Source organism: Caretta caretta, chromosome 10, assembly GCF_965140235.1.
Source record: "Caretta caretta isolate rCarCar2 chromosome 10, rCarCar1.hap1, whole genome shotgun sequence".
Taxonomy (NCBI): domain Eukaryota; kingdom Metazoa; phylum Chordata; order Testudines; family Cheloniidae; genus Caretta; species Caretta caretta.
The window spans coordinates 52627001-52646736 of record NC_134215.1 but is presented as its reverse complement, the minus strand read 5'-3'; the positions used below and the strand labels follow the sequence as shown (position 1 = coordinate 52646736).

The 19736-nt window shown below is 42.4% G+C and overlaps 1 protein-coding gene across 4 annotated transcripts in view; it reads left to right on the top strand.

Annotated features, from left to right (window-relative positions):
- TLN2 (talin 2) overlaps positions 1 to 19736 on the top strand; it is a 347160-nt gene that overhangs the window by 32979 nt on the left and 294445 nt on the right. The window lies entirely within an intron of this gene.

The following is a 19736-nucleotide window of genomic DNA, read 5'->3' as shown; positions in this document are numbered from 1 at the left end:
TTGTCGGCTCAGAGGTTTTGTATGAAATACTGGAGTCTTCATTCCTTTTCCCCTTCCTAAAGGAAATGTTGCCTTAAGAATTGAGTCTTCCCTTCAAAGTGACCTTACTTGCCTCAAGCTATAAATCGAGAGAAGGAGGGAGGGGAATTCCCCTGATTACCCATACCCATTTCATGGTTTTCTATTTCTGGTAGTCCTGTGTGCAGTAGTATCCACTGACTTCCATCCTTGCATGGATTTTGTTGCTACTCAACATGCTGTGACAGTTAAATTGTTGCTCATTGGTTAAGTTGGGACAGTTAAACGATCAGCTTATGCATAGGTCAGGTAACTGTGGTGCAAGACAGTTACTTAGTCTAGAGATGCTAGAGGTGACATGAGACCTTGTTAAAACCATTTCCATTTGGTGTTCACGGCAGCACGCTTGGAAAGGAAAGCATCAGTCTTGGCAGTTGGACTGTTCTGTAAATGGAGATAGTTATGTGAGCTATAAAACTGTCATGCAACATAGTTCTAAAATACACTTGTATACAAAACTGAGAGTCTTCCACAGTGGGGAAGAACAGTACGTTTTCCCCTCACATGTTGTGGATGGCCTGCTTCTACATTCTACTCAAACACTTCTTGTATTCTAGTTATTTTGGGACTGCTACTTCCAAAGTGGGCTAAACTAAATAAGAACAAGGCACTCCTTATTCTGGAATAAGAGGGTCCATTCATGGAGTGTATCAGCAAGAACCCTATGTAGAGAAGCCCTAACGAATAAAATTTTCAGTGGTGCCAAAGACACTTATGTGCTTTTGAAAATATTAGCCAGTGATTGCTTAGCTTCAGCTGGGGGAGAGGGCAGTGATGGCGTGGTTAGTATAGAAGTTGAGTTTGGCCTCTAGACTTCTTGACTTTGCCTTCAAAGCCTCCACAATTTAGTCCTATCCTACTATCATTAAGACAACTTTTGCATTGCCAGTGATGCTAGCGTGTACCTCCAACTGGTTTGCTTCTCCCCGAAGTACATTGGTGGTCACTTTGCACACTGTCCCCTACTTGTGGGAGGGACAACATCCAGTCAAACCTCATGCAGTCGTTGCCTTTATCCTCTGTTTCTGTTTCTGTCCCTTCTCCCCCCACTAGTGTGTCATCGACCTGTTTCTTTGCCTTTTTAGATGGTAAGCTCTTTAAGGCAGGGACTGTCATACACATTTGGGCAGTGTCTAATGCAGTGCAGCCCTAAAGGGTTTGAGGTTTCTGAAGGCTGCTACAATATATATGCTCATGAGGTAACAGCATAAGAATCTTAGCTTTTTATCTTTCTGCGCTAATTAATGAGCAGACAGTTACCCTGATGATCAGGTGACCTCCTATTAACTTGGCTATTGGTTGGCCATCTTCTGAGTGGAAAGCCTATGAATGTGCATGGAAAAGCTAACTGTCCTGGTGTGTTGTTTCCTGGTAACTTTTCCAACCAAGTGTCTTTTGGGGAGTTAGGTGGAGAGCTTCACTGCAGGCTCTGCTGTGCTGGTAAATGTTAAGTTAGCGAAACTAGATATGTGGGGAGAGGCATCTTAATGGAGTAGTTGTGAATAGCAAGAGACTGAATTTTCCATAGCCCAGGTTTTTGGACTTTACTCCAAACATATGCTGTGCTTGTTAATTACTCTTGTCTCACGTAAGCAGCTCTTTGACCAATAGTGATGCACCTTAAAAGACTGAAGGATGAACGAAAGCTTGCAACATGTTGTTGCTTTAAAGAGGAGGAAGTTGCAGCCTGCTTGGCCACTAATGGAAGCATTTGGACTACACTTTTTGAGTGTGGACCTGAGTAAGATGGTGTCTCCATTTAGGACCTGAACAGACTTGTCCATAGCCCATGCAAAGCTTTAAGTTTAGGAGATTCCTCTGGAGGCACTGTTATAATCTATCAGACTTTGCACCATTCAGTCCCTTAGCTGATATGACTGACTTGCTATCATTTTTACTTTGGGAGGGATCTGTTGTTAAGAAGTCTTGCTGTCACCTGTGGTTGCCTAATGGATAAACACCAAGGTCTGGCTTGTATTTAAATGAGGATCTGTAGACCCAGTTGTGTGGTTGCAGTCTAAGATCTATGAATTTACCCCCATCATTCACCAGCTGAGCTGTACAGCAGAGAACTGAATCTGTGCTGGTGGCAAGCTGGTGGGTATTCACTCTAGAAGGGGGGCAGGGACAATATTGTTAGAAACACAATTAAGCCCTTGGTCTACTGTTGGGCCAATTGAACTGGTGCTGCCGCTGAGCACAGGGCTTGTGGTAGAAGCCCAATCCACAGTTTGGAGCTTTGACCTCTCAGTAGTTTTGATTTCAGGTATCGAGAGCCATCTCCCAAGAAATAGATTCTGCCCTTTGGTCATTACATACTCTGCCGTCCAACTGGTTGTACCTCTCTGTGACAGCTCGCTGCAGACTGCCTGCTCGTTCCTTAGACTTTTGCCATCTCTCACAGTACTTCTCTTTCTGTCCCTGCTGTATGTTGACCTAAACCTCTCATCTCGTGACTCCTCTTGGTTTCTCCCTCCCCACATTTGTCACTGCTTTCTCCAACATTGCTCTCTAAACCTCTTCCCTTCCCACTTGGGCTACCCCCTTGAATCTTGATTCTCAGTTTGCTGTCACCACTGACACCTACTTTGACTCCTAATCTTTGCCTAAGGTAGCACCATAAACTTACATGGTACTTGAGTCACAGTATGTTAACTTAGTATAAAGAGCCAGTTTCATTTAAATCTTGGATTCCACTGCTGTTGAGGATATGCAGAGCGTTAGTTGCAGAGCATTATATCAACTATCCTGACATCATCTTGGGAGTCTGAGAATGCAGAGAGATAGAAACCAGGGGAAAGAGCAGGTGGATTGTTTGTGAAACTAACCTTATTCTTTCACAGGAGTTGACTAGATCATTTACTTGGCCAAGGTCTTAGTATTAATGTACAGCCTTCAAGTTTAGTGTAACAGCAATCACTAGCCATTCTTTCTAGAGATCAACTAGGCGGGAGGTGTAGGGGCCTGGGAGCACATCATTCTTGGACTTTCAGGCGTGCAGAGATTGGCAGCCTGAACTTTTAAATAAACAACTTGAAGTTGCTGTAGAGGCCCATATCCTGATCACCGAAGGGAAAGATGATCGTCAAAACAGTGGTATCCCAGCCAGTGGGGCTAGCCACCTTAACCTCAGCGTTGCCACCAGCCTCAATTTTAAGAGAATTTAGAAAGTATTTTCCCCCTTTCATGCCTCACCACCCGTACTGAACCAAATGCACTATTCTCTTATGGTTATCGTGGCCACCATACAGACAAGCTTGTCAGTACTTGCTACCCACTCAGGTGCACAGGAGGGGGAGTTGGGCCTTGCAGAGACTGCTGTCCCCACTAGGCTGAAACATGTGTCACATGTTTCAGTCTGAGCTGGGGAAACTACATGGTACTAAGGAACAAAGGCTGGAGCTAGTCTTAAGTTAGACAGCATACACCATCTGCTCCCACTCTGATGAGCAGGAGTTGCATTAGTCACTTTAGGTTCCCCTCTCTGAGGATTTTTGCCACCATGGGGATAAACATAAAATGAAATTGCTTTAAAAGGTAGGTGGAGAAGTGATGGAGTCATGTTGCCCTAGCCTGGGATGCAAATACTAATGAACAAGTAGATTGTTGCCTTGGTCATCAGCTTACTCTATACCCTTTCTGGTCTCTTTGGCTTTCAACCTGCTTATGCTAGCTTTTTCCTCCCCTTTGGAAGGAAGGACTAGTCTTTCATAAACAGAATATGGATGCAGTAGGTCTTGAGTCAAAACTTTGATGTCCTAAACTGTTTGGGTGAAAAAAAAAACGGGTAATGGGCATTGACCTGCCTGTAGTTAAAAACATTATTTGGTTGTATCAAAGAGATTTAAGCTTACTCCTTTCAGAAAGCAATCGGTATTCCTGATTACTGTCCTGTAATGGTGAGTCCTCAGTATTGCACTTAAGAGTGCATTCTTGATATCTAATGGATGGAGCTGGTGTCATTTGGAAAGAACGCTACCTAGCACTCTGGCACTGAAGTTTACCCTTCAGGAGGACCTGCTTGGCTCTGAGATGGAGACCTGATGATATTTCAGAGTGCTTAAATCTATGCTCCTCAGAGAGGAACAAGTTTTATATTAGTTGTATATGCAATTTTGAAACAGCTAGAGGAACTAAGCTACACAAACCTGTAAATCTCAAGGTGCATCTGGAGTTACAATGAGGAACAGATGAACATACAGCTGTCGAGTACTCAAGAACTTGCATTGAGATGTAAATGCATTGAGACCAGGTCATGAATAATTACTGACCACTGGGACAAAGAAACCCAACTGAGATGTGCCACTGGAACCAAAGTTTGATGGTATTCATGCACTTTGCTAAGGCAGATGTTTGCTGAGGTGCTAGCCATGGTCTGATGGTAGCTCACTTTGAAAAGCTCTTTGTAAAAGCTCAGTTCATGCTGAAAGAGGGTGTAAGCTACTAATACATGATGATCTTCATTCTTTTGCGTTCCAGTTAGCTTGCACAAGTGTGTGTGGGATTGGCTTTCCCTGCTCAAAATTTGTAATGTTAAATTAGTCAACAAAGCCTCTATTTGTTTCGAATGAATGCCGGCTAAATAAAGTAGGCTGTAATTATTGGGTGCGTGGCATTTATTAGGAGCAAAGGCTTACAAGAAAAATGGAGTGAGGACAAAGCTCCCTATCATTCCAGTGCAAGTGTAACTTGCAAAACCCCTTCCTAGTTAAATAGTGGGCTAGGTGGTGTCCCTACTCTTGCATAAACCTGTGTTGCATAACATTAATGGGCGTGCTGCAAATGTGACTGTGACAAAGAATTTGAAAGTGACTAACAACTGCATTAGTGAAAATCCTGTGTGCGTATTGTCGAAGAACTTGCAGAAGCACTTTCAAAGCTCCTTACGCTTTGGAAAAGCATCTTTTTTGTTTTTTTTTAAACGGAAACATTAAATTTAGTTTATAACAAAACCTGATTTCTGTAAAATGGCTAATATCAGACAGCCTTCTGTAAATTGTAAACCCCTGCTTAGAGTTAAACCTTCAATGATTGCTGAGTAAAGGCAGTTTCCAGCCCTCTTTTCTAACAGCAGCTTTACAAACTACCAAGAAAGAAAATGTTTTTTCTGGTCTGCTGTTCGTAGCTAAGGAATAAGCACCAGTTTCCCAGAGCTATTAAAATTCCTGTTGTATTAAGATGCAAGCATGAAAGTACAGCTGATTGACTTCACCTTATTATTAATAAAGCACCCACCTTTGATACCACACGTGTCTGCTTGCACTGCAGTGCGATTTCTGACTATTGCATAAACCAAGAGCTTCATGTTAAAAATTTCAGACAGATATATAGGGAAATGGCTTATTCTGTGGAAAAGGTGAAACCAAGGGAACTGATTTTTAAAAGTTGAGGGGATGTTGGAGGCAACCAAGCATTAGAATGTCTTACTGTTTTGGAAATGGTGCCATCTCCCATCACTGAACTCCCTGTCTGTGCTATCCTTAACCTGAAATGTGCATGTAAGATTTGTCTGGAATTTTTTATCAGTTAAATGTTTTTTAACCATGGATGTCCTGCTCATAAACTCGTTGTTGATTAATCTCCTTTACGGGGGTGGTTTGTGCAATTCTTTGCCTAGTGAAAATTTGTTCCTGTTGAGCTTAAGAGTAGTGAGGTTTTCTCACGTATGAGAAAGAGGAGGCACGGGAGAGCTGGCCTTTTTGGAATGCAGTGGGGAAAAAGCAGGAGGACTGTCCAACTTTGAACTCTTTAGTTGGTGGCATGTTTGAGCAATTACTGGAACTGACAGTGATCCATTTTAAGCAATTGGTGTTGCTGCAGGAGCTTCTGCAGGTGGTTATTTCCCCCCTAGTAATAGGATATAAAAAGACTAAGTTAACAGTTCTGGGCCTCAGGATTACCTTTACCCTTAAACTTGAAATTATTTTACCCCCTCCCCCAGCAACTAGAACTGAAGGGAATTCAGCTCTTTCATTCCTAAAAATTTGCTTCAGACTTTTAAAAAAAAAACCAAAAAAACAAAACGGAAGCGACAGAACTTCGAGGGGTGAAATGACAGGTGCATTTGCTTGGTTGGTGCAGATAGGATGAAATGCAAAACATTCCTCTAGTTTTTGTGATAAATGTAAGTTACTGTTTTGATTAATGCATCCTCATGACGCACTGGTCAGTGTTGACCCCTAAACTAATCCTTAGAATAGAATTAGTTCCTGATGGACAGCAACTTCTTTGATCATGCTGACATTGTGATTCACAACTACTTGCTTTTCCTTGATCGCACTCAGTTCCATTGTACAGGAAATGGTTGAGGAGTGTGCAGTATGATTACATTGCCCTGATGCTACTGCTTATTTCAGTCTTTCAGCTGTCCTCAAATGAGGTTTTCTTTGACAGTACTTCAAAACTAAAATCTGTTTATGCATGTGGATTTTGGAGTACTCAAAAATATCTGCTCTTAAACCAGAAGCATTGCTCCCTGAGCAGAACTTCCTAAAGGGGTCCTTGCTGCATGCTGCTAGAGAGCAACAAATGTGCACAAAACATACTCTCAGAAAGCTGCCAAAAACTTCCATTACATGGGTGCTGCTCTGGTTCAGTGGCCACCGCATGTCACATTGAGCCACCCATTTACTGTGACTAAAGACTAAGACCACCTGCAAAAAATCTGGTTTGCTAATAGAGCCCCCGTCCTGCTGCAGATGCATAAATGACTCCCTCTGGCTCATCAGGTTGACTCAAGTCATGTTGTAGACTAACTTTTTATGCTGAGTAACTTCAGAAGTGTTGCTTCCCCAGAGGGATGCTGGACCTTAGCAGAGATCCACCCTGAGTGGGTGGTAACTATTTGGGGAGAGTTAGAGCCGTAATCTGAGGCCCTGACTTAAAAATTCGATCAACAATTTTATGATCTTTTTTTTTTGAGGGGGAAAAGGCTGCATCTCAAAAACTCTTTGCTCAGACAATGTTAAATGTGGACTACTAACCCTGTCCTGGATCCCCACGAGTCTCAGCTATTTTTATGATAATGAGAGTAAGTGGTGTAAAGCACTTAGAAACTTTAAAACACTTGGCATGTAGAAAAACCAGCTGTTAAATTGTAAGCCGGTCTCAACTACAGTGGAACGACTCCCTCCCACTACAAGACATGAATCTAAGCCCTGTTAGGGACTTATTCCTTCACCTGCTTATTTCCCTGGTCCTTCTCGCATGAACAGAGAGCAACGATACCCTAAGTCCAAAGGTGCAAACGATTCAATGTTTATTGGGGTGAACTTCCAGCAAGCATGATTCCAGTTTCCTTCCTTAGTGTTTCCCTTCTCAGCTCTGACACCACAGAGCCTTACCTGTGTCCCTATTCCCATTCTCCCCCCTTCGCAAAACATGATTCCAATTTCCCCACCTCCATTCCCTGTTCCCATTCTCCCCCTCCCTTACTTCCTGAGTGACTGCAGACTATATAGGTTTCAGAGTAGCAGCCGTGTTAGTCTATATTCACAAACAGAAAAGGAGTACTAGTGGCACCTTAGAGACTGACCAATTTATTTGAGCATAAGCTTTCGTGAGCTATAGCTCACTCTCAGTAAAACTTGAGTTCTGCTTAGCTATACCTTAACCAATCATTTTCCTGAAATTTAACTAACCAATCCTAACATATTGTAACATGATTATGTAGCCAATTATATCCCACCACCTTAATTAGTTTACACCCAGCAAAATTAATTATAGAGCAGACAGAAACAATGACAGAACCAGACAGAGATTATACAACAAAACAATAGGGAAATGGGGACTACAATGACAGAACAAACACAGAAATGAGGATTTTACATCCCAGCTATTGATAAGTGAGTTCTTTCCAGACAGGATGCTATCCAACTAAGTTTCCTTTTACATTTGCTAGGCACTTCCCTTTCTCTGGAGGTGATTGGCACTATCAGGACAGGATTGTATTCCTAACAGCCCAATAGCACCTTATTTCAATGTGACTAGCATTTGCTTCCCAGCTTATGGCTGCCTCTGCTGTTTAGCCAAAGGCCTTAGCCTAAGAACAGGGCCTCAGACTGTCACAGTGAGAAAAGGCCTTATACAGTCAGACAGTGATTTTGATTCTCTCTTTTGTACCTCTATAACTAGCTAAGTGATAAGAATACACCTAAATTCTTAGAGTATAGGCCTTAACAGACAGGCCTGAATATCTATATCCTAACAAGCCCTGTCAGAGAGACCTGAGGAAGAGCTCTCTGTAGTTAGAAAGCTTGTCTCTCTCACCAAAAGAAGTTGGTCCAATGAAAGATATTATCTCCCCCACTTTGTCTCTCTCATATCCTGGGACAGACATGGCTACAACAACACTACATAAGCCCTGTTAGTCTCTCTTAGGTAATGGACTTGCCAGTTAGCACATTGTTTCTTTATCATAGTAATCATCTTGATTAAACAGTCTTCTAGCCAGGCAGAAATAATTTAGGGATTGAATTGTTGTTGTAAGTAATGTATGCAGAAGACATGCCTGCACAAGGATTCCAGTTTGTTTGGAGAACTGGTGTAGGTATTAACCCTCACAGTGCCTTTTTTGTTGCCATCCGTAGCGAGTAACAGTTCCCTTGTGCTTTAATGTTGTGTGCCGAACATGGTGTGCCTTTTAGGGAGTACTAACTGCTCTTTGAATCAGATGATTGCTGCTTGAGCTGAATTTAACACCTGCCAAACAGTGGACGCTTCTGGGGCCAATATTGAGACCCAAGGAAGGCCTTGGCCTTGCTATCCTTTCAGGTAGGAGGAGGGGGAGGAGTTGTGGAGAAATCCATGCAGATGGGTTTTGTGAAATTTGTCTACATGCTAAAAGTTCCCCTCTCAATGGCTAATGTGCTGTGTCAGATGAAGCTCTTCTCTCTTCCAGAAAATGATCTGGGGGCTCATCTACATTTGAAATGCTACAGTGGCACAGGTGGAACTGCTCCACTATAGTGCTTAAGTGTAGACACTCCCTAGGCCAACAGCAGGGATTTTCTGTAGTTCTCTGTACTCCGAGAGGCGGTAGCTAGGTCGATAGAAGAATTCTTTTCACATCCCCTGAGCGAAGTAGTTACGCTGACCTAATTTTCTAGTGTAGACCAGGCCAGGGTCTTCATTTGGTAACACCTGGTTTGAAGAAGTAATGACACTTTCTGGCATATGTATGAACATAATTGTGCTATTAACCTGGTTGTGTCAGTAGAAACTCGGCAGTTGACTCAAAGACAGCAGCACTGACCTCTCTTGTGCATCATCTTACACCTGTCAAGTCCATCAACAAGATTTGCCAGGTCTGCCAGAAAGGCTGGAAGAACAAAGGAAGTAATGAGAACTGGTCTAAAAGTTATGATTTAACCCTCCTCTCTTCCTGTTAGTTTTCTCTTCTAGTCTTTTTCTTTTTTACCCTGATGCAGGTGCTTGTTCTCTGCCTGCTTTGCATTCTCCCTTGGAAGGAAAAAGCTTCCAGTTCTTACACCTACACGCCAGATCAGCCTTCTGTGCTCTGCCCCTTCTCTGTTTCCTTGGTTGCTTACCCCCACTATTTCCAGCAATTATTCCCCATGCCTCCTGAGCTACTTTTATGCTCTGATGACTACAGTACCAAAGAACAGAAACAAGGGCGAGGGGCAGAACAGGGCGGATGGCAAGAGTTCAGGAGAACAAGGGGCAGAACGGTTAGGAAAATGTAGTTGTCATCTAATAGGGATGAGACCTATAGGAGCCGGAAATCTATAAACTTGTACGGTAACGGTTAATAACAGAATAACTAACAATGTTCTATTGAAGTCTACAGAACTAGCCCCTAAAGGCAGCAAGGAACAATGTATCAGTAGCAACAGTATCTTTAAATTTGGGAACAGTGTCTGAAGCTGAGTGTTCAGTGAATTTACACTTTGGACAAAGGCTACCTGCTCTAAAAGTACTTGTTTTAGGGCACTTTATTGATGGAGATTATGAGCCCTGAAACATATGGTGGCTTTGACATGCTGAATAGCTTCCCTGTTCTCTGACCTTAGGTTTGTAGTGTATAACCTGAAGTACTGTCACTGGTAGCTGGCAAAGATGCCAATTGATTGTTTACATTTAGTCTTGGGTGACTCATGTAGATGCACAAGGCTGTGTTGAGTTGTAAAGCTTATCAGAACTTTGGCCTCTGCTTTGGGCTGCGGTGAAAGTGATGGTTTCAGGAAAAAAATGAGGTTTCAATACCAGTTAAATAGTCTGATATCTTTGCATTTAGGCAAGTCAACAGTTGATACCGAGTATATCACTAACTGATAGTGCATATTTTTGCAATTGGCAGCATGCATCACAATTTCAGAATGGCCGATAATTTGTCAATGCAATTGAAGTTCCAGACAATTAGCACTTATTACTGAGGCCAGAAATTGTTTTGAGGTTTGTTACGGGAAATGGAGTTCATTTTTGGGAATGGTTTTCTACCTAATTTAACCTTCAAGTAGCATGTTAAGAGCCAGTTAGGTGTTTAATAACTTGATTAGCTGTAATTAGTGTGCAGCATATTTCAATACACCAGGGTATGCAAATAGAGATTAATTTTTGTTCTGTTCAGATTGCTTGGAAAAAGGCAGTGTACGAATTAACTTTTCTCAATTTGGTTTCACTAAGCATTGTTTTCTGCATTTCAGCTTTCCGACCCTGGGTATGAGTTCATGGAATGGTTTGCTTTGACATTATCCTTTTTTTATTTTATACAACAATGTAGCCTTTTAGGGCATCATCAAAAAACAGATCATTCAATATCGATCATTGTAAGGATCCCTCACTAACTACTTCAGCACACCTGGTCCACACCTGGTAGGGGAGGAAAAAAAGCCCATACTCAAATCCTCTCAAGGTAGCTCAAGTAGAACTGTCTGAGTGCCCCTTCTTGGAGTAATTGTTAATGGTCCTCCATCTATTGACTTCCTGCTTGTCAAGGGCAGCCCACTGGTGTGCAAACGAGTCATTTAGGGCTGTAAAATGTGACACATCTCTTTTTTCTGAGATGTTGTGCATCCAGCTGAGCTGTGGGGAGCGATGTAAGCATTTTGGTGCAGTTGTACCTTCTGGCTTTTAGAATTGGCTGTGACTGCCTGCCCAGCAGGCGTTTCCTTCCCCTGCTGGATCAGGGAGAAAAATAAGTCAGTGGGCTAGGGCTGCAGCAGAAGGTGAGGAGCCCTGTACTCGTCTGTCTTGCTGCCTGCCCCAGGTCTACCCCGGTCACTAATTGCATATAAAATATCACATTGAGCAAGACAAAAATGAGAGATTAGGGCATTTGCATCAGTAGCGCAGCTACACGTCATCATTTAGAGGTGCAGCCCTTCCCTCTCCTTTCCTGCACCTTAGAACTGAAGGCATAAATATGGAGGCAAGCACAGCTCTGGTGCCTTATGCTCCTGTCCTCCGCTGTGACAAGGAGAGGGAGAGACTAGGGTCATCTAGGGTACATCTACACTGCAGCTGTGAGGGAGCCTTCCAGCCTGGGTAGATAGACTTGCACGAGCGGGATTCGAGCGAGCAAGCCAAACAATATCTATGTGGGCGTTGCGGCACTGGTGGAGGCTCGGGCTAGCAGCCTGAGCCCAGCCCTGGGGGCTGGAGGGGTCTAAGCTCAGGTGCCTAAGCTGAGTCTCTGCTGGGGCAGCAGTGTCCACACTGCCGCTTTTAGTGCGTTAACTCATAAGAACGTAAGAACGGCCATATTGGGTCCGACCAAAGGTCCATCTACCCCAGTATCCTGTTTTCCGACAGTGGCCAATGCCAGGTGCCCCAGAGGGAATGAACAGAACAGGTAATCGTCAAGTGATCCATCCACTGTCGCCTGTGTTCAGCTTCTGGCAAACAGAGGCTAGGGACACCACCCCTGCCCATCTTGGCTAATAGCCATTGATGGACCTATCCTCCATGAATTTATCTAGTTCTTTCTTGAACCCTGTTATAATCTTGGCCTTCACAACATCCTCTGGCAAGGAGTTCCACAAGTTGCATCAAGCCTCCCTTGTGCAAGTCTGTGTACCTGGGCTGGGAGGCTCACTCCCAGCTGCAGTGTAGACATGCCCTTACGGGCCTGGTCCTGTGGCTTGATAGTGGAGATTTCCAGCAACCGTCCTGCCCCCCAAGGTCCTAAGGAAAAGGTCTTTCACCTCTCGTCTCAACCACATGAAACAGATGGTAGGCTGAGATCTGTAAGGGCCAGGCCAGGTATGGAGTAAAAGAGGTAAGGAAGAGTAGCCTTAAGCCATTTCAGCCCAACAGATGTGCCCAGGACATGTGAAGCATTAGTACTTTGTTCAGGGAGAAATTGGAGCATCTCACCTACTTGAGTTGCAGGCATGTCATCTTCCTACTCCCTAATGACTAGGTTAGGACCAGAAGGTTCAGCTCTTCAGATGTTGAATGGGCAGGATGGTGCTGCTAAGTCACATCCACCTATGGAAATTGGAATCCATCTGTCAATATCGTGTGCCCTTTGGGGTAGAGCCCATTGTTATGTTTGTACAGGGCCTTGAACAATGCGGTCCTGGTGCAAGGCAAAGGCTTCTAGGTGCTGTGTTAACACAGATAACTAATAGCATTCTCTTCCCTGTCACATCCTCCAGAGGCTTGTTTGGCATAACTGTCACAATGCCTAGGGAAAGGCATGATTCTGCTGTGTCAGATTGATCACTGGAGGCCTCCAGATGAATGACAATTCAAAAGGAAAAAAGTAGGTGAAAGATGAATAGCTTGTTTGGAAAGACAGTATTTGTTCAAAGGAGTGAATAATTAGTCTGCCAATTTACTGGCCTAGCATTATGACCTCAGTGGGCGTATATACTAGTAAACACTTTTAGGATTCCATTACCTCACTGAATGGCTTACAGCCCTGAAAATGAGCCACTGAAATACTAGTTAAACTGTCTTTGTATGCTCAGGCTGCTGGCTGAGCTTTAGATTCTGGGTCGGATGGAACAGGGATGATCTAGCGCTTCACAAGCAGTACATCCATTCTTAACAACTGAAATGTAAAGATCTTGATGGTTTCCATGGTAGCAGGAATGAATCTGACTTTGAGGTGAAGTAAGGGGAATAAAAGAAAACCAGAAAGAACTGCCTTGATTTGTCATAAGCCTCCCTCTTAAATACTCCAAACCAGAGCCTCCTAGCATGACCCGGGACCATGTCCAGCCCAGTATATTCCTTGGTCGTCAGCCATTCCATGTCCATGGTTCTGTGCAGCCTATTACGTGGCACAGCCATTGATGCTTTCATGAGAGCTTTCGCCTCCATGACAATCTGGTTGTCTTCTGTAAAGAGTTCTGGAACCCTGCAGGGACCTCCAGCCTGAACTCAAATGTCTAAACAGCCATTTTAGCCCCTCGGCCTGAGCCCTTTGAGCCCAAGTCAGCTGATTCAGGCCAGTTGTGGGTTTTTTTTATCCCTGTGTGCACATACCCATTGTGTTTTCAACTGTCATGAGTCACTGACCAACCTCCGAGACACATTAAACAAACCTGTTAAGTGACCTGCTTGTTGCCAAAATGGTCTCTGTGCAACAGGAATCCTAGGCTATTGCTCCACTGAATATTGTGGCCAAGTACTTGTCTGCATTGTGCTCAAGGGCAAGTTGAAATGCTGAGCTGGGTGGGTTACACTGAACAAGGCACGCAAGTGAAACACTTCAGGGAATGGCTTGCATGAGGTTGCTAAATTATAGAGCCCTCACTAAGGTATCTTTAATGGTATCTCCAGAACTCAGACTTAATTATGATTAATCTGAGTTCATTGAGTTGTAGAGGCACCAATGGGCAGAGGCTGCTATAACTCGTGTAATGGTTTTATTATCTGACAAGGTGCTGTTAATTTGAAATGTAGCAGACCACCAAAATATTCTCTACTCTTATTAATCTTAACAGATTGTGAAATGTGACTAAAGTCATATTGCTCCTTTTGGACAGGCTCAGTTAAGGATATAACTATTTGTATATAACCATCAGCAATTTGACTCGATGTTTTCAAGCAATAAGTCATCCATGTTCTGTTCATGAGCAATTTTTCTCACTCTAACTATAAAATATTACTTTTCAAAAGCTGCTTAGGGTGATTGATTGCCAGTTTTTGTTTAAAACTACTGGCAGTTGGTCATCCACACCCTAAAGCATCGTTGAAAATCTCAGTCCAACTGTCCTAAACGGGAAAGCTTAAACTGTGCTTGAGATTTAACCATTTACAAAAGTGCTAATTCTTTGATACAAAAGAACAATTGTCCACTTCCAAACCTTCCCCTACCCTCAAATGTGCATTATGGATCCAGTGGTAAACCTCCCAGATCTATGTACACTTTCATACTCAATGCCCATAGTATAATCTTACAGGGGGTACAACTTTCTGTTTTGGAGAACAGTGAGGAAAGCAGCCCAAGAAAGCTGGTGATTTATATGAATGCTGCTAATGGGCACCTGTCTAGCATTAGAGCAGTAAATAGTAGTAACTTCTGCATAGGAAGGTCCACAGATCCTAAACAGTGAATCACTGGTGATTCCCTGCTGCTTGTGAGGTGAATCAGACCTCAGTCCTGTACAGCAGTGGGACGCCACGTTCTCATTGCACGGGCAGGTCAATTACATTTGGCAGAGTGACTCATAAAGTATTGACAAAACAATGTGGTGGTGTTTCTACGAACGCAACTTCTAAGGCAACTGTCTCACTTGGGTTGAAATTTAAGTTCAGTTTGGCTAATCAGCTCTTCAGTGCTATAGTGATCTCCCTGTAATGCTAGCTCATGGAAATGACACACCATTTCCAAAGGCTCCCAGGCAGAAAACGATGGTGGACCAATAAGCTTCAGAGTTGGTCTGACTAGGTCTTTGCAGCTTTGGAAGTTCTTGCTGGTGAGCTCATCAGGAAGTGAAAGGCGCCTGTCTGTTTTGAATTTGCATGTCTGAGCTGCAGAGGGGAGGCAGAAAAACCCCTGTTTGTGTCTCTATACTAAGTAGATTCTTTTTTAGTAGAAGTGCCAGTAGGCTGAGCTTCTCAACGTGCATTATAAAACATGAATTTGTCTGCACTGTAGGTCAGATAAACATGAAGTCATGTGATTTATGCTAGTCCTGGTATATAAAAGAAGCTTATTTTCCAGGCTTGAAATAACCCTGTCCTTCATGACATAGAAGATGACAAGTTTTTGTAGGGTTAATGAGTATCTGGTCTCTCTAAAAGTGCAGCAAAGAGTTGCGTGTAACAAGCTTACTTCGCTGCCCTGTTAAGTGCATAGTCTCTCGTTAAATCACACTTAAATTAAAATGTTCACCTGCCTTGATACTCAAATGTTAGCTAGAAAGACCATCTAAATATAGAACAGATGCAGAAATGCATTTGAGCATGAATTAATTATGTGCATGAATGAATGTGTAGGCAGCTGTGACAAAGTGACGACAAAACTCAGAGAATGTGAGAGTGGGTGGTTTTTGGTTTTTTTTCGTTGGCGTGGGGGAGGAACATAAATAGATGTGTGGAACTGGCATAACAGAATATAACTTCATGTCCACACTGACAAAGCATCAGGGCAAGAAAATGTGGTAGGTAGAAGGTGGAAATATTAAACCTAACATTTGTATTTTTCTCTGCTCTTGTCAGTGGGTTAGCCTAGTTATTGAGGTACTTTGTAAAACATCTAACTTCACAGAAAACTAGATGACTGTGCAGCATGAAAACAATTATATAATGAATCCATCACTCTGGGCATATTTTATCAGCCTAACTTCACAGCCCAAGCTGGTGCTCACACTTAGCAATAACATAACAACCCAAGAGATTTTTCTGAGGTCAGTTGAGACAAGAGCTGTCGAAGGCCAATTTTTCCATCATTGCAGATTGTGGCCGTGACCTTAGACTCAGTGCTGTGAACTCAATTGAATAGGCATGATCTCATAAATCAGCTACCCATGACATTAAACAATATGCCTGGTCATGCCCACAGTAAGGGTCCTTAATTTGGCCCCAAATGCGCTGCTTTATTTAGTGTTTCCAAAAGGAAACTGGCTGAGGCTTCAGTAGTGTTTGCCCCAGGTGTTGTGGGATTGACAGTATCAGGTAAAGGGTCCAAGACTTCTATTTTGACTATGGGTACTTAATATAAAATACATTGTCATCTGTTTGCCAAGGAAATAGGATAAAAGTGGATGGTGCTGAAAGTGGAGGAGCTGGGGTTTCTTAAATCATAAAGAAAAGATAAATCTCAGGTTCTGATGGTACTCAAACCAGATGTGCTCCTGCTACATCAGACTAAGGAAAAACTGACTTTAGTGCAGTTAATCCCGGTGTCTGACTAAAAGTATGTACTATATAGAAATGAATTTTCAGATTGAAATGGAAGGCAGTTGCTTAAATTGAGTCCCCTCTATATTGGGATTTCCAGTTCATATTGGAGGAGTCAGTGTTGCTTTATCTGTCTGGCACACCAGCAAAAAGAGGATAATTGTAAATAAAACCAGTCTTAAATCAACCTCTGTCAGACATTGGGCAGTGTTAATTGTAACATTTACTTCATAGATGGAGGTTTCTGATGTGCCATAACAGAAGTAATCTGTCTTCGTGGAAGCTGGGCTGTCTCTCTTTCCAATTGTCCAGGAAATACTTTCAGTATTTGTTTGAAGCAAGCTTCTAAAAGTTTTGAGTAGGATCAGCTGCTGTCGTAGTGGACTATAAGCATTTTAGCAGGAGAGGAGCACTTTCTGTACTGATGCTGGATCATGAGAACAATCCCATGACAAAAGAAGCCATTAACTTTCTAATGGCATCTGCGTGTAATATTCAAGAACAAAGTCTGACTTAACTTAATATTTTGTAAACTTGCTATGTGTAAGCTGATTTCTCTCATTGATTAGTTTTATCAAAATGGTGCCTTATCTAATTGACGGTGAGCTGCGAGGAACATTTCTTCACCCTGGTACCCATTTCTCCCAGTGCTACTTGAAAGTTCAAGGCATTGGCCAACTTGTAGTGAACTGTGACAAACTCAACCTTGGCCAAAGCAGTGTCCCATTTAACTTGGTGGGAGTTTCCTTCATTTAAATTAGAGCTGAATTTCACTTTTAGGCCATGGACACTTGAATGGATCACAGGGTGTTATTAAATGACTGTGCACTTGAGCTGGCATTACATGCCAAAAACAACCAAACTAACATTGCAGATAATTATTAGTGTTCTTGACATTTAACCTATTACATGTTCTAAAAATGTAGTTTTGCTTTTCCCTGCACTCCTAATCTTTTATGTCACTGCCTTGCAATGAAGCCCTGAGCAGAAACAATTCACAGCCATAACATAGCACAAATCCAGAACATCAAATATGTTTCTGTTTAGACAGGAGTATCTGACTAGTCAGATTTCTATGGCAGTGGTCCTTCATGTCAGGCTAGTAATGATACTGGTAACTGAATCCTACAGAGAGTCATCTGCGATTGTGACAATCTGCACCACTCACTAGGCTTTGCTCAAAGATTCATTACATGCCTAATTATACACTTGTACATTTAGAATTCAGTGAATGGGAGGAGTAGACCCCACACTGGTACAATTCTGGTGAAAGCTTCAATTACTCATAAGCTATAAATGAACGTAATTTTGAGTAACCATTTTAGAACACTTTAAAATTGTAATTACATATTGGTCTTATCTCAAATATAAACTAGCATTATAATAGAAAACCCTATGGTGTTTTTTATAATTTAAAAAACTTGGTTTCTGGCCTTAACTAATCTACAGAGTTTACTAAGTCCAGCCACTAAAAATCTACTGAGGCCAGGGCTATAATGTACTTTCCTAACAAGGTTCTAACACATCTTGATCCCATTCACTCAGGCAAGAGTGAACCTTTTTTTAATAAACAATAAATATTCTTGAGTAGATGGGGCCCTTGGCTGTTTGACTTTTATCATAAGGTATTGTAGTAGTACGTGGAAGCAATGTAGTCCATTGAAATGAGTTACTAGTGTTGGAAGACTTTAAAACCATACATATTTCTGGTTCGTGCTTGACACTAATGGGATTGATAATCTATTAAAAAGTTTTACTGTTCCAACCATTTTTCAGGCAAGTTCTGTAAGTAGCCTCACTTCTAGTCTGCATTGGCAACGGATTCTAAAATCAGTTCTTGTTCACCTTGATTTAACAAGTAAGTTTTCTCTTAGGAACAGACTTCTGTACTTTCAAGTGATCATGACCATAATTTTAGAAACAGTTACATTCTGCACCAACTATGACTGCTGGAAACCAGTTTCATGTACCAGTCCATGCTGACTTAGATGTTGGACTGCAGAACCACACCACTTGAAATTATAGAAACTACAGATAGAAAATGCCAACTGGGTTGCCTCTTACCTTCTACTGGTAGAGCATAACAGTGGACTTAATTACACTTCCTAGTGCATTGATGAGCCTCATCTCAAATGTTCTGACCGATGCTACTTCCATTACTTAAATTAGGAGGCTTAGGTTGTGCAATACAACTCACCACAAGTTTTCCCTAATAGTTGGCCTAAAACTTCCTCTTTTAATGCTACTCCACCATTCTAACCAAACTCCTCTCACGTATGTGGGGCCAGAGGGTGTATTGCTTCTCAGGTATGTGATGTATCTTGGGATAATGAAGCTTGACATCACATTGTCCTCCTAGGCTGCTAAGTTGCTAAATCCATTAGCACAGCTGAATAATAGTAAGAATAATGCCGGGCTCTTACATAGCGCTTTTCATCCATAGATTCCAAAACACTTGACAAAGAGGTTAGTACCATCCCCCTTTAATGTAAGGGGAAACTGAGGCAAAGGGAGGGAAGCCACTTTCCCAAGGTCAGCGAGTAAGGTGTCGGTAGAGCCAGGAATAGAGTTCAGATCTCCTTTTTTGGTTTTAGTCACTTATTTCCATACTGACTTTTGGGTGACCGGTTTGTGCTTCGGCAACAGTAGTCTCGTGTGGGCTATTATGGGGCTTTGAAGGAAACTGATTTTTTAATTTTTTTTTAATTGTATTAGTGCCCAATTGTGATTGAGGCCCGCTTACAAATACCGAACTCACTGGTAATAATGCCGCATGCTGACCAGATGACTTCTCCAAATTTACTTTCCAGCTAGTTTCTGAAAACCTGGGCATTGCTGTAGTCTGTGAACCCATTGCTGAAAGCTGGGTAACACAAAAAGGTAACAGTTACAAGTTTCCCTGTTCTAGCTGTTGCTTATTGACGGGAAGAAGTAAATTCAGGGTGGCTCCTCTCCCTGTTTGGGCTTTGTGGCATGTGGCCATCTAAGGCTATTTTTTGCATAACCTGGGTGCCTTTTGATTGAATTTGTTACCCAGCAATTGACTTGACACTAAGTTCCCTAGCCAAGGTTTTCCAAATGTGTCTAGTGATGGAAGGCCTCAATTTTTGGACGCCCAGCATGAGATGCTTTAAAGAGATCTGACTCATCAACATGTTGATCGCCTGCACTCAGAAAATCGGGTTCTGTAAAATGTCAAATATCCAAAGACTGAATGGTCACTAGTCATGTTAGGGAAATTTTGGTTTCCTATGTTAAAGGTCTCCATTGTGGAAGGCATCATGTAGTTTCAAGAGTTCAGTTCTGGAAATCTTCATTCCAGCTTGTTAGTGACAGATGCT